This window comes from Mauremys reevesii, linkage group 6 (genome assembly GCF_016161935.1).
Source record: "Mauremys reevesii isolate NIE-2019 linkage group 6, ASM1616193v1, whole genome shotgun sequence".
NCBI lineage: Eukaryota > Metazoa > Chordata > Testudines > Geoemydidae > Mauremys > Mauremys reevesii.
In genome coordinates this window covers 4,213,821-4,229,714 of record NC_052628.1, presented here as the reverse complement: position 1 = coordinate 4,229,714, position 15,894 = coordinate 4,213,821, and the positions used below count along the sequence as shown (strand labels likewise).

Below are 15,894 nucleotides of genomic sequence, written 5' to 3'. Positions count from 1 at the left end.
TGAGCTCTACAGATGGGAAATGCTCTATATGTGCTAAGTATTAACTAATGATGGTTGGGGAGTCGAGTCCCTACTCTCTGTTACTGTAGGAGGAAGAGAGTTCAAATCCCTTTATGACAGTTGGAAGGAGGCTCCATTTTACAAGGAAATAATCTCATGTGAGCAGGTGATTTCCTCGCTGTGCTCCAAACACAGGCCACATACACACGTAGCACATCAAAACCAACCCTCTTCCTGAGGTTTTGGTTTAATTCACAAAAACTCAGACTGAGACAAAATAAAATCCTGCCTGGACATGGCTGCTCCCAGGGATCCTCCCAGAGGATTGCACAGCCCAAACCCTATGTCCTCTCTCTCTGGAGAGCCATTCCATCTCACTTATATCCAGATGAGGCAACAAAGTACCTGCCTCCAGGAGTCAGTAAAACCCAAATAACCCTTTCTCAGCTGGATCAATACCAGCTAATAGTGCAGGGTCCAGCAGGCAAACACTGCCAACTCATATTAGAATAAATCCCTGGGCTTCAGGTGTGTAATCCATCCAGTCAGGTCCTGGGCTGTCTTATACAGCGGAGTCCTTCTCTGTCAACCCCCTACAATACTAGAACCCTATTGTCTCTCTTTTAATGGAGGTTTTTCCCCATAGTCTCAGGTTTTGCAAAATAGACTCAAGAAAGCAATCTTGTTTAATGATGATGGTTTTACATTTATAAAGCACCTTTCTTCCATATGGGTCCCAAAGGGCTTTACATATTTTACTGACGGATTGTACTAATGACAGTCTGTGGCACATCCTGATCTCACGAGCATAAATTTGATTGACTTTACTGGACTTCACTGGACACTGGTGCAAATTAGATCAGAATCTCTTCCTATACTAACATAACATCAAGAAAAATAGCAGAATAGCAGTCCTGCTGGTAGCAAACATTACCAGGTGTCTGTGTGTCTAATATATGTGATGCTACCACGGAGAGAGACAAACCACAACCCCAGAACATAACATCTGTGAGCTGCAATTCATCTGGGCCCAGATCCTCAAAGGTATTTAGACACCTAACTCCCACTGCCTTCTCCAGGAGTTAGGCATCTAAATATCTTTGAGACTCTGGGCCCTCGTTCACAGCAAGTTTTTTATCTCCGGCTCCTCCTTTGCTGATTTGTTAGGTCTTCATTTGTAAATCGTTGTTTCTATTGCTGACGGTGACTCTGAGATTGTTGTAGAATTCCACCAGACCATCAGCAGTGTGGGTTAGTGGAAATACCTAAAGCAGAGGCCACGCAGCAAACACCATGTGTCCGCACATGCACAAATTAATCATTTAATTGCTTTGCATACCACTGCAATGCAGCCAACTCTGGGGTTAAATATGGCAGACATTTAGCAGCGCACAGCAACACTACGGCACAATTTGGAATGAAATCAAATGCCTGATTGTGCTAGCAACTAGCAGCATCCTTGTGTGTAGGTATTAATATCTAAAATGGCCTTTTGAAATCCTCCTTCTTTCTTGCTTCTCTTGTTCCAAATCAGCTTTCGCAAAATCTGATTGTATGTCATTTGTAGAATCTGATTGTGCGGCATTTCAGGGCTAGTTACCGCTGACTGAGGAATGACAAGCACCATTTTTCAGGCAGTCTGAGATAGGACATAAGCAATGGGCTCCTTTTTATAAGCTGTGATGTTATTAAGCTATCTGTCTGCCACTTTACTGGCCCTGTTAGATTTGAAGGGACACTTAACACTGAATGAAATGTTTCTCCAAATATGAAGAGGAAAGAGGTTTATCAGGCGTGATTTACAGGCAAGTACAATAGCTGATTTATTCACGTCCTCTGTCTAAAGCCAGTTCTTAATTTAAAGGGATAAAATCCCTAATAACTAATGACACTCAGTGGCTACTGCAGATTAGGGTTACCAACTTTCTAATTGCACAAAACCGAACACCCTTGTCCTACCCCTTCTCTGAGGCACCACCCCCCACTCACTCCATTCCCCCTCCCTCTGTTGCTCGCCCTCCCCCACCCTCATTCCCTCGCTCATTTTCACTGGGCTGGGGCAGGGTTTGGGGTGCAGGAGGAGGTGAGAGCTCTGGTTGGGGGGTGCAGGCTCTGGGGTAGTCCAGAAATGAGGGGTTCAGAGTGGGGGGAGAGGCTCTGAGCTGGGGCAGGGGATTGGGGTGCGGGCTCTGGGGTGGGGCTGGGGATGTGGGGTTTGGTGTGCAGGAGGGGGGTCTAGGCTGCGGGGTGGAGCCAAGGGGTTCGGAGTGGGGGAGGGGCTCTGGACTGAGGCAGGAGGTTGGGGTCTGGGAGCGGATATGGGCTCTGGGATGGGGGTGTGGGCTCCAGGGTGGGGCCACAAATGAGGAGTTCAGGGGGCGGGAGGGGGCTTAGGGCTGGGGCAGGGGGTCAGGATGCAGGCTCTGGGAGGGAGATTGGGTACAGGAGGGGGCTCAGGGCTTGGGCAGGAGGTCAGGAGGCGGGGGGCGGGGTGCAGGGTGCCAGCTCCGGGAGGCAGTTTGGGTGCAGGAAGGGGCTCAGGGCTGGAGCGGGGGGTCGGGCTGCCGGAAGTGGGTGCAGGGTGCCAGCTCCGGGAGGCAGTTTGGGTGCAGGATGGGGATCAGGGCTTGGGAACGGGGGCAGGGGGCGGGGTGCAGGGTGCCAGCTCTGGGAGGGAGTTTAGGTGCAGGAGGGGGCTCAGGGCTGGAGCAGGGGGTCGGGGTGCTGCGGGGGGTGCAGGGTGCCAGCTCCAGGAGGGAGTTTGGGTGCAGGAGGGGGCTCAGGGCTGGAGCAGGGGGTTGGGGTGCGGGCTCCGGGCGGGGGGTGCAGGGTGCGGGAGGGGGCTCAAAAATGGGCAAAAAAATTTCCTCTCACACAGGAGCCATAAGAAGTATCATTAATTAACAGTAGCAAAGTGTTTGTAGATTTATAGATGAATGATCTGTTGGGTTAATTTTGATGGAATAAACAGGCCTAGAGAGTCAAAGGTGTTAACGTGGCACTGTACAGCATGAAACAGTTAAACAGGGTTCAACAGTTGGAATGCAGAGATCTCAACCTGCTTAGTCATAAAAACATTGGAATGGCCACACTGGGTCAGACCAGTGGTCCATTTAGCCCAGTGTCCTGTCTGCCGACAGTGGTCAGTGCCAGATGCTTCAGAGAGAATGAACAGCAGAGGACAATTATCAAGTGATTCATTCCCTGTCATCCACTCTCAGCTTCTGGCAGTCAGGGCATGGGGTTGCATCCCTGCCCCTCCTGGCTAATAGCCATTGATGGGCCTGTCCTCCAGGAATTTATCTAGTTCTTTGTTGAACCAAGTTATAGTTTTGACCTTCACAGCATCCCCAGGCAACAGGTTCAGCGGGTTGACTGTGCGTTGTGTGAAGAAATACGTCCTTTGTTTGTTGGAAACCTGCTGCCTAATTAATTTCACTGGGGCACCCCTAGTTCTTGTGTTATGTTGTGTCCCATGGGAAACACACCATTAAAAATCTTTTTTAATCTTTTCTTAGAAATACAGAAAAAGAAGGGAAAACAGCTGAAGCATTTGAAGTGTAAAATATTAAGTAAGGCTTTTATTTTAACAACAGCTCTTATAAAAACTCTGTAGGTAAAGGAAAAGGGAAGGAGGAAAACTGCCTGTCTGCCAGTCTCGTTGATTGTATGAAAGGTGGTAATAGCTGTCCTGTTTAGGGAAAAGCTTAGCTGAAAAGAGTCTGGAGCCCAGGTTGTTGGTTTTTGCTGCTGTTGTAGTCTGATACCATTTCCTAGAAGACAAAACACATTCTTTGTTTACAAGACATGATCTTAACGTGCCCCTTGAGTTATATCAGTAGGTTTTTGTCCATTCAGTCCTTCTGTCTCCCATTTGTACTTTTTGCTATTAACATTCATGGTTACAGATTATTGTGCCATTTTATGAACCTTTACACACATTGAGCTTACAACCGAGGTAGATCTCTGCTATCACAACAGGTCTTTTAAGAGTGCTAAGCACCATAAAATGAACCGAGGAATCCGGACCCTCAAACATCTGCTGTAGCCTCTAGTCCATCTTCTTGCCAGTCCAGTGCCTAGCTCTGTGCCTGGTTTCTGGTCCTTCTGTTGAATTCAGTTTATTCTCCTAATTCAGACACTCCCTGCACATGACTACCTCAAAACCCCATTGAAAAATCTACTTGAAACTTATTTTGAAAAGGACATTACAAATGAGGCCAGCATCTTGTGTAGTAGCTGCATTCTGAAAGCGTCCTGTAGTTTCTGCATTGGCATGTCTGCCTCACTGGCCTTCCGTCTGTTCGCCTAGAAATCAGCGCGTGCATTTTGATGTTGTTTCTTCTCTTTCTGTTCTGTTCTGTCAGAAACAACTGGCTTTGGCTGGTGTCCCTCTCCCTCTCGCTGGTCTTTGTGTGCACATGCAAGGTGGCAAAAGGGGGTTTGCTCTGATGTTTCTATTTAGAAGAGCAACAAAAATGATGAAAGGTCTAGAAAACATGACCTCTGAGGAAAGTCTGAAAAATTTGGATTTGTTTAGTCTGGAGAAGAGCCCATGATACCACTTTTCAACTACATAAAAGGTTGTTACAAGGAGGAAGGAGAAAAATTGTTCTCCTTAACCTCTGAGGATAGATCAAGAAGCGATGGGCTTAAATTGCAGCAAGGGAGGTTTAGGTTGGACATTAGGAAAAACTTCCTAACTGTCAGCGTGGTTAAGCACTGGAATAAATTGCCCAGGGAGGTTGTGGAATCTCCATCATTGGGGATTTTTAAGAGCAGGTTGGACAAATACCTGCCAGGGCTGGTCTAGATAATACTTAGTCCTGCCCTGAGTGCAGGGGACTGGACTAGATGACCTCTTGAGGTCCCTTCCAGTCCTATGATTCCCACACAGCTGGGACATGTGCTCCTGATAGATATGATTGGCAGCCTAACCATTTCTTTTTACAGATAACTTTGAATATCCCCAAGTCATTCCAAAATCTCTGTTTTTCTCTAAAAATAGGCTCATTGCTGTCTGTTCTCCAGGCAGGGCTTGTATGTTTTGGGAGATTTTTTAGCCGTGTAGTATAGTTGGATTTACAGGATGGAGACAGCGGGGAGACACTGAGCAAAATTCAGCCCAGCTTCAATGAAATCAGTGCTGTTCATCTTATCCTTTTATTTTCTATGTACTGCACCATAATTTGCTAAGGATTGTACTGTCTGCAGGGCCAGGAGGCCATTTTGCATTCAGTGCAGACTGTTCCAGGGGATGCGCATGCCGCATGCTCTCCCGGGGAGACCACTCTGGCTTAACTAGATGATCATCTTTGATTATCTGAAAATCAAAAAAGAATCCTACCAAAAAAGGAAACTAAGTCCAATTACAAACAATGAATATAAAAGCACAAACATGTAGAGATAAAATAAGAAAGGCAAAGGCAAAAAATGAGATTAAATTAGCTAGAGAGATAAAGGGTACATAACATAAGAACAGCCAAACTGGGTCAAACCAAAGGTCCATCTAGCCCAGTATCCTGTCTTCTGACAGTGGCCAATGGCAGGTGCCCCAGAGGGAATGAACAGAATAGGAAATCATCAAGTGACCCATCCCCTGTCGCCCATTTCCAACTTCTGGCAAACAGAGGCTAGGGACACGATCCCTGCCCATCCTGGCTAATAGCCATTGATGGACCTATCCTCCATGAATTTATCTAGTTTGTTTTTGAACCCTGTTATAGTCTTGGCCTTCATGACATCCTCTGGCAAGGAGTTCCACAGGTTGACTGTGCATTGTGTGAAAAAAATACTTCCTTTTGTTTGTTTTTGTTGGGTAACAAGAAAACAGTCTACAAATACATTAGAAGCAAGAGGAAGACCAAGGACAGGGTAGGCCTATTACTCAATGAGAGGGGAAAGACAATAACAGAAAATGTGGAAATGGCAGAAGTGCTAAATGCCTTTTTTGTTTCAGTTTTCACCAAAAAGATTGGTAGTGATTGGGCGTCTAACATTGCGAACACCAGTGAAAATGAGGTAGGATCTGAGGCTAAAAAAGGGAAAGAACAAGTTAAAATTACTTAGATAAATGTTAGAGGTCTTCAAGTTGGCTGGGCCTGATGAAATACATCCTAGAATACTCAAGGAGCTGACTGAGGAGATATCTGAGCTATTAGCGATTATCTTAGAAAACTCATGTAAGACAGGAGAGATTCCACAGGAATGGTAGAGGGCAAATGTAGTGCCCAGCTATAAAAGGGGAATAAAGACAACTGGGGAATTATAAATCAGTTGGCTTAACTTCAGTACCCGGAAAGATAATGCAGCAAATAATCACACGATCAGTTTGCAGACATCTTGAAGATAAGGTGATAAGTAACATGAATTTGTGAAGAACAAATCATGTAAAATCAACAGGATAGCTTTCTTTGACAGAGTAACAAGCCTTGTGGATAGGGGGGAAGCGATATATGTGGTGTATCTTGACTTTAGTAAGGCTTTTGATACTGTTTTGCATGACTATCTCATAAACAAACTAGAGAAATACAACCTAGATGGAGCTACTATAAAGTGGGTGCATAACTGGTTGGTTCCCAGAGACTAGTTATCCGTGGTTCACGGTCAAGCTGGAAGGGCATAATGAGTGGGATCCTGCAGAGACTGGTCCTGTGTCCGGTTCTGTTCAATATCTTTATAAATGATTTAGATAATGGCATAGAGAGTACACTTATAAAGTTGGTAGATGATATCTAGCTTGTGAGGGGTGGGGTTGCAAGTGCTTTGGAGGATAGGATTAAAATTCAAAATGATCTGGACAAACTAAGGACAAATGCAAAATACTCCACTTAGGAAGGAACTAGCAATTGCACACATACAAAATGGGTAATGGCTGCCTAGGAAGGAGCACTGCGGAAGTGGATCTAGGGGTCATGGTGGATCACAAGCTAAATATGAGTCAGCAGTGTAACTCTGAGATGTATTAGCAGGAGTGCTGTAAGCAAGACCCGAGAAGTAATTCTTCCGCTCTACTCCGCGCTGATTAGACCTCAGCTAGAGTATTGTGTCCAGTTCTGGGCCCCCCATTTCAGGAAAGATGTGGACAAATTGGAGAAAGTCCAGAGAAGAACAAGAAAAATGATGAAAGGTCTAGAAAACATGACCTGTGAGGGAAGATTGAAAAAATTGGGTTTGTTTAGGGCGCAAAAGGGAAGACTGAGAGGGCACGATAACAGTTTTCAAGTACATAAAAGATTGTTACAAGGAGGAGAGAGAAAAATTGTTCTGTCTAATCTCTGAGGACAGGACAAGAAGCAATGGGCTTAAATTGCAGCAAGGGCGGTTTAGATTGGACATTAGAAATCATTTCCTAACTGTCAGGGTGGACTGGAATATATTGCCCAGGGAGGTTGCGAAATCTCCATCATTGGAGATTTTTAAAAGCAGGTTAGACAAACACCTGTCAGGGATGGTTTAGTCCTGTCTTGAGGGCTGGGGGCTAGACTAGATGACCTGTCGAGGTCCCTTCAAGTCCTACACTTTTATGATTCTACTATTGTTCTCTGCATTTATTTTCTTAACCTAAATTGTGGGTATGTCAGACTGAAAGGAGCTGTTTGCTCCTTGCCTTTGGATAAGCATAACCAGCCAGTAGGCCACCAGTGCAGCCACAAAATGGGTAGTGCTGTCCGAGGAGCGAGCATGCTTACAGAGGCTGTGGGATGTACTGGAACCGCTGGGTACCACCACTGGCCATTCCTCCGTTTAATTCCCGCTGGAGAGCAGCGAGCCATGCTGACTGGGGGAGGTTTAATGTACATGTCTCTGCACTATCAGGAATGAGTTTGGTTTAGATTCACTCACAGCACTTATATATTTGTGTCTTCCTGGATGACCAAGTTTAAGTATGTTGAGACCTTCCCACTTGAGCTCAGATTCATTCTTACAAGGCCAGATCTGGAGCCCATTGACATTATCAGGAGTCTTTCACTTCAGTGGGCTTTGGATTAGGCCAATAGTTAGCGGATTTTTAGCACAACAGATCTTCTGGCTAAATGCTTTGCATCTTCTGCCATTGAAAACAAGGGCAACTTTGCCGTTGACACCAGTGGAAGCAGGACTGTACCTAATATTAGCATAACAATGTTAAAGAGAATTGCTGTGGAAAATGAAAGTTCAGCCCTTTCGAGGATCTTCCATTAGACTAGCTGCCCCAGTGCAAACTAGACGAGTTGTTTTTCATTGTGTGAACCATGTGCTATATGTTATTTCTATTAGAGTAGCTCCTAAAATGCGCTCGGTGCTGTACAAATACATGGATGGGCACAGCCCCTTACAGATCAGACAACCCAATGCCCCGATCCTGCAAAGAGCTCTGTGGAAGTGGGCCCATTCTCCCATGAAGACTCCCATTGAATCTTCATGGACTCGGGAGGCCACCGACATGGAGCTCAGTGAAATATCGAGGAAATGTAAAGAGCTGTTTGTTGTCATGGACACACTGGGCTTTTGGGCTCTGAGCTACACGTACATATTTACTGGTACTTCGAAAAGAATCACTTCACGAGGAATATAGGGTTCTGAATCTGACCTAAACTCAGAGAGGTTGGTTTTGCTTGGGGGAAATGCTGAAAGGACTGTGGTTTCAGTTGGGTGAACATTCCTGGCTTCTTTTCCTATCCAGTGGATGAAGAAATTAAAGAATTTTGTCACCATAAACACAAGAATGTAGTGTTTAAAAATACATAAAGCTCCTAAAATGGCCCTTTGTCTGACACTTCAGACAAATTGGAGAAAATAAAAGAAGCGGAAAGAAAATTTTAAAATGAAAGCAAGTGGAAAGTAAGAAAGGAAAGTCATAATCAGCAAAGCGTGTTTGCTGACCTCTCCAGAAATTGCATTCTCTGGGCCAGGCCTCGAGGGATGACAGAGGGGAAGGAGCAGCAATACTGTTAATGTGTCTAGCGTTGAGGTCTCATGGAGGACACCTGTTCCCGGCGTTGGAGTTCTTTATGCTGTAACATACAAAAAGTCATTCTTCCCTCCCAGGGAAGAGACAGAAACAAGCTAATCAGCTGGCTAACGAGTGCCTGTGTTAACAGCAACATTATTGGGCCCGGCTAGCCTGGCTGCCCGAGCTGTGTTTGGTGTAGGAACAGGTGAGGGTGCCAGAGAGGCAAAACCATCCCCTCACAGGGGCAGCAAGTTATATGGGCCCGGCTCAATCAATGTTTGGGGCTGGGTCTCTCCCCCGGCCCTGCCTGCCGCCCCCCTCGCCCTCGCATCCCTGCCTGCCCTGGGCAGCAGGTGGCTGCCGCCTGCAGCTCTGCGCTGTGCTCTGCTCTGCCGGCTCCCGGCATCAACTGTCACCGCAGGGTCCTAGCTCCCCCCTTCCACCTCTGCCAGGGCAGGCTGACCGTGTCCCTGCCCTTCTGCCTTGGATGGACGGACCCTTCCCTTTTCTGGCAGGACCCTCCACCAGCACAGGGGGGCTCCCCACCCACAGTCACCGCTCCTGCCTCACGCTGGGCAGGGGCAGCCCCATCCCCCACCCACAGTGAGGCTACAGTAAGGGGCAGCAGCGGGGGAGAAGGCGCACATGTGATGGCGGCCCCCTACGAACCCCCCCCCCACACACACCACAGGGGAGACAAGGGGGCTTCCTGGACCTGAGAGGGGCTCTAGGAGCAAGGCCGGCTTTAGGCCGATTCGCCCAATTCCCTGGAATCGGGCTCTGCGCCGGCGCCTTTTTAATTTTTACTCACCCGGCGGCGCTCCGGGTCTTGGGCAGCATTTCGGCGGTGGGCCCTTCACTCACTCCGGGTCTTCGGCAGCATTTCGGTGGCGGGCCCTTCACTCACTCCAGGTCTTCGGCAGCATTTCAGCGGCGGGCCCTTCACTCACTCCGGGTCTTCAGCAGCATTTCAGCGGCGGGCCCTTCACTCACTCCGGGTCTTCGGCGGCATTTCGGCAGCGGGCCCTTCACTCACTCCAGGTCTTCGGCAGCATTTCAGCGGCGGGCCCTTCACTCACTCCGGGTCTTCAGCAGCATTTCAGCGGCGGGCCCTTCACTCACTCCGGGTCTTCGGCGGCATTTCGGCAGCGGGCCCTTCACTCACTCCGGGTCTTCGGCGGCATTTCGGCGGCGGGCCCTTCACTCACTCCGGGTCTTTGGCGGCATTTCAGCAGAAGGTCCTTGAGTGCCGCCAAAGACCCGGAGCGAGTGAAGGACGCACCGCTGAAGACCTGGAGTGCCGAGTACGAATCGGGCCCTGCACTTGCTAAAGCCGGCCCAGTCTAGGAGCACATGCAGTGACAGTGGTGCGAATTGAGTGTGCTGTCCGGGGGAGAGGGGGGGCCCTTCCCCAGAGCTCGCTGCTGCTGGCAAGGGGAGGGCTATGGGGGGGGGCTGTAGTGTGGACAGAGCCTTATACTTAGATTGTCAGCTGCTTGGAGCAGGGACCGTCTCTTTGTTCTGTGTGTGTCCAGCACGTAGCACAATGGGGGCCTGGTCCATGACTGGCTCCTTGATGCTACGGTAAGAATTTGATGTGTGTTTGCACATGGCACAGTGATGTTCTGAGCCTGGAGTGAGGCCCTTAGAGGTACCACAATGCAGATAATACAGACCAATAGGAAAAAGTTGCATATGCAGCTTGGGTAGTTGAGTACCTGGGCTCATTTGCAGATTCAATTACCCAATTTGCAAATGTGGTCCCAAAGGTAACTGTTTTTCATGCCACTGACCTTAGATGCACATACATTTTGCAGTGATCTAGGGTCATCTGAGTTGAACATATACCTGCCAGAGTTATGAACCAATAGATTGTTTCTATTCTTTTCCCCTTTCTTGAGTCACATGAGGTATTGGGATGCTGCTAAAGCTGCACAGAGGAGCAGCCAGAAAACTGCTCTCTGTTTCCTGAGATACAATCCGTTATTGTCTGGGGCTGGCTGCATGCACAAAAGGCAGTGGAATAGATCAGGGCCGCCCAGAGGATTCAGGGGGCCTGGGGCAAAGCAATTTCAGGGGCCCCTTCCATAAAAAAAAGTTGCAATATAGAATACTGTATTCTCGTGGGGGCCCCTGCAGGACCCGGGCCTGGGGCAAATTGCCCCACTTGCCCCCCCTCTGGGCAGCCCTGCAATAGATTAGATAGATGCTCCAGCATCATAGGATCTCTGTTTGGCAATCCATGTAGAACTGGGTGAAAGTGCATTTTGTGTACATTGACTTTTAAATATCAGTCAAGCTATGCTGCTCTCATTGTTTTCCTCCAGTATGTTTCACGCAAGCTGTTTTTTTCTGGATTGCTCAAGAGTCCTGTATAGGCTAGTTTTTTGTCTCAAGAGTTCCGTACAGTAATTTCTCTCTAGCATGACCATGGCTGAACTGAGTTTTACGTCTCCTCAGCACTGACTGATTGCTTGGTGACCCAAATGCACAGAACTCTATAGCAGCTGACTGGAGGAATTCCAGCAGCAGAGGCCAGTGGTACATCATGTTCCTTTCAAATGTCATGTATTCTTTCAATCATGCATTGTCTTTTCCAGAAGATGCTCAGGCCTGTAATAAGTAGTGACACAAATTGGTTTGGATCAAATATAAACTGACTAAAACGTGAACTCAGTACTCTGAGGTTTGAAAATGTTTGGCTGACTTCCATGTCTATCCCCCAGTCCCTCCCCCATAAGGTTTTTGATTTTTGTTGTCTCTCTCCTATTAGACAAGAAGGATGGCCTGATGTTTAAGGGGCTAGACTGAGACTCAGGAGATCCAGGTTCCATTCCCTGCTCTGCTATAGACTTCCTGTGTGACCTTGGGCAAGTCCCTTAATCTCTCTATACCTCCATTCCCTGGCCATGAAATGGGGATAATAGCTCAGCCCTACCTCACAGGGCTGTTGTGAGGATAAATACATTACAGGTTGTGAGGCGCTCAGATACAGTGGTAATGTGGGGACTTGCAAGTACCAAAGACAGCTGGCCTGGAATGAAGAAATGTCAGAAATTTCCCAAGAGATCAGGTTCCCAGTCCACTTTTCCAGATTCCAAGAGGTGTTGGTAGTCTGGATCGTCCTCTGGGCTTTTAGGTATTTATCTGAACTGAATCCCCATCCTGGGGAGGTTTGTATGTCGCAGGACAGAGCTGTAATTTACAAGTCACAGATGTCAACCACCGTATTCCGGAAACCAGCAATCTGCAGTTTAAGGACTAGGCTGTGCTGGAAACTTGCGGCTTGGAGACCCACAGGAGGCCCTGCAGAGAAGGATGTGCAAATGCTAGTTCCAACAATGCTGCTGGTGCCTTCTTTGAGGATGAAGAAAGTGCCCAAATTATGACTTCTCTCTTTTCCTTCCAAAGCTGGCCATACTCGGTACAGATTGCTCATTTGTGAGGAGCCTGGACATCTTTATAAAAGCTGTCACAAGGCTGCTGAGTGATTCCACTTCATTGTCATTCTCTCACCATTGTGCTTCCTATGCTCGGTGACACATACACCTCTCTCTTTCGATAACCATTCTCCATGCGAAAGTAGCATACGGCCAATCTGGTATCCCTGGCTGCCTGTAAGGTTCTGGGTCCTGCTCCTGTGGTTTTCATTCTCTACTGATGCAGCACGACTTAAGCTCCGGTCAGAAGGAGAGGAACGCCACCAGTCTCTGTTTTATGCCTCTGCTAATTCTAGTATGAAGGAAGGCGTTAGCAGCGTGGCATGCAGGTCTGGCTTGGGTACAACTTGTCAGTGTCTAAGGATCATCACACATCTCCGTCAACCCTTTTGGTAGGAAGAGTTGTTGAATCATAAGTAGACAGTGACTTTGATTGGAAGGAGGATCAAGATGTATTGAAGCAAAAGATAAATACTGACCCTGGCCCCTGCCTCTCCTGCAGTGCTCCCTACTCCTCCCCTCCCACCTACTACCCGGGAAACAGCACCAGGCACTCACATGCAAACCTCACAGTTAACCTCCCGCCTCCCTGCCCGAGCTCCCACTGAATCCTTCCCCCACCATGAACAGTCTGAAAAAACATCGAAGGTGAAGGGCTGACAGTCATAGAAGGTGTCTAGAGGAGACGCCAGATTGAATGTTGCCGTGTGACAGATGCCAGCAGAGAGCTAACGTTTCATGCAGTAGAAAGGCAAAACCTCTAAAAGTATGCCGAAAATAGATCTAAAAGGTCGGCTTCGTCTCTCATTTACACCAGTTTTGCCATAATTGGAGTGAAGTTACCCTTGATTTGCACCAATTGAAGTTAAAGGAGACGCAGGCCTCTCTGTTGGTGCAGTGGGCAATATCTATGTTCTTAGGGAAGAAGAAAACTTTTTTTTTCTTTACTTTTTCTTCTCCTTTGGCCTCACATCACCTCAAACCTTATTTTTGTTGTCTAATGTCAGTTTGGTTGACTTTTTTTTTTTTTTTGGTCTGTCAGCAGAGAGACACAGCATCAGCTGTATTTGTGGGTTATTTTAAGCTGAAGTAGATTCCCAGTGGTCTGGACAAAGTGCATTAGTATGTGAAATAGAAACACCAGTGGTTTGAGCAGGGAAAGGTTCCATTTCCCCTGGATTTTAAGAGAATTCAGTAGTTCTTATAAATTATTTCCAAAGCATGAGCCCGATCTTGTGACGTGCTGCTCTTTGAGAGACACTGAGTTCCTTTAATGCCCATTAGAGTTACATTAGGGCTAAATTTGACTTGTTCATGTTGTCCTTGTTGCTGAATTAGAGATTTGTGAAATAAAACACCGTTTCACCTTAAAATGCAATCAATACATGCAAGGAGTTTAGGGAATTTGGAGGAGAGAGTTGGGGAGAAAAAGATTTCTGTGTTTATTTATATGAACAAAAAATCAGTTGCTGAACTCTGCTGTCACGTACACGCTACAGATGCACAGCAGTTCCGCTGCCCTTGGTGGTGGCCTGGTTTTACAGGGGTGTAACTGAGGGCAGAATGTGGCCCTTGGAATGTGTTGATGAGAAGATATGGGTGAAAGCTTGATCCCACTAGAGTAAAGGGCCAAACTCCCATTGACTCCAGTGGGGCCAGGATTTGGCTTTGCATCATCTGATTCATTTTCACTTCTTTCTCCTGGACTAACAGATTGAGCTGGGAAAGCAGTTGGCAAGTGTAACCAGCCCCGCAGCATCCTGGGCATTTCAGCTGGTGCTATAAGAGGCTCTTTGTGCGGAGGCATCCAGGGCAGTTCCTTGTGGGTAGCCTGTGTACACACCTTTTGACCGATACTTGGCATCCATGACCCCTTTTGGGAGCCCTGGGTGAACTGATCCAGGGAAACGCCCACAAACCACTTGTAGTTTTGCCTCTGGAATGGCCCTTCTCTGTTTGTTTGTCTGCAGGCAGCAGAACTGTACGTACAGCCTCATTTCACAATCTGCCCCCTTCCCCCCCACCATCCCGTCTGTGTCCTCAAAGCCTGTTCTTAGACAAGCGAAATATGAGAAAGTAAGAGGCCCTGCTGGATTTCTTCAAACTACTTTTTTTTTAGATAGATGTGAGCCAGATCTCAGATCTGTCTGGCTTACAAAAGCCAGCCTCTTTCCTTTCTCCAGACACTCAGTAGGAAGCTAGTCAGCAGTTGAGAAATGGGTACTGCTGGAGAATGACTAGCATTTTGAAAGAGAGGAATAGTACATGATAGGCACTGTGTCTTCCCATCCTTTGATGTTCCTGTTTATAATCACTGCCTTCTGTGGATTCATTCCTATCCACATGACTGAAACTCTTCCCAGAAAAACTTAAGAACCTTACAAATCTCTGCTCTTTGAGCAACTAACAGCAGGGGGGAAAAAGACCTGCAAAATGTACATCAAACTAAAATCTGTATGAGTGGTATAACTTTAAAACCATTGTACCTGTGAATAAAGGCTGCAAGAATCTGGAATAGATGGGAGATGGACTGAGGATTTTAACTCATGAGGATTTCTGCATCATTCTTCTCCAGCAAAAATGATCTATTAAAGTCTAGATTGGCTTATCCGTTCCATACGTGGCATATGTGGGGTTTCAGGGCAGGGTGTTTGTACCATTATGCATGTGCATAGATACCCCGCTCTTGCACTAACCAGGATGGGATGTATTGAAATTCAAGATGCATGAGTTGAGCATCCCTTGGGTACCGTATGGATTTGAGAGAGGCTACACAGTGGCTCAAAAAGGGTTTGATTGATGGGGTAGATTTCCTGTCTCTATAAAAACATGTTTTTCAGCTGACAGCTTCTTTCTGGGAGACTGCCACTCTCGATATTTTATGGTTATATTTACACTACAGTCAAAAAAAAACCCCAGCCCTGCCAGTGTGCATCAAACCTGTTCTGGAGGGGCTATTCAGTCCTAGGCCTCTGGGCAGAAATTGACAAGCACCTGTTAGTGACAGTGGTAATGCGGAGACCTGTCCATGGGGAACCGCACTGGCACTACCCATTCTCTCTGCATAGGCCACTGAACAGCTGTCAGGGGCCAGTGACTCTTGGCCTTTACTGACCTGGGGGAGAAAAGCTTTGCAGCTCAGACCCCACTTCCCTCAATCCATACATTTTATTTAGTTGAGGGGTGAGATTACTTTTAATTCCAAAAACTATGGGTATGGTCATGGGGAGAAAGTGTGGCCCAGTGCATAGAGAACTAGATTGGGACTCAGGAGACCTGGATTGTATTCCCACCGCTGCCCTGTTAGGTGACTTTAGGCAAATCATTCCACCTCTCCGTGCCTCAGTTTCCCCATCTGCAACAACCTGGAGCCCCTCCATCACAAAGAACATGCCCCTCTAATTCTGAACCTTTTCAGTTCTGTTGTGGATATTTCCCACCCCTCTGCTTTTGACGTTTCTCTGTCATTGCTAATTACCTATCATGTGACTGTTGAGCTAATTGTCACTGAGACTATTT

General features: G+C 47.1%; 1 protein-coding gene across 2 annotated transcripts in view; it reads left to right on the top strand.

The window, feature by feature from the left end:
• Window positions 1–15,894, top strand: part of DNAI1 (dynein axonemal intermediate chain 1) — a 305,324-nt gene that overhangs the window by 227,175 nt on the left and 62,255 nt on the right. The window lies entirely within an intron of this gene.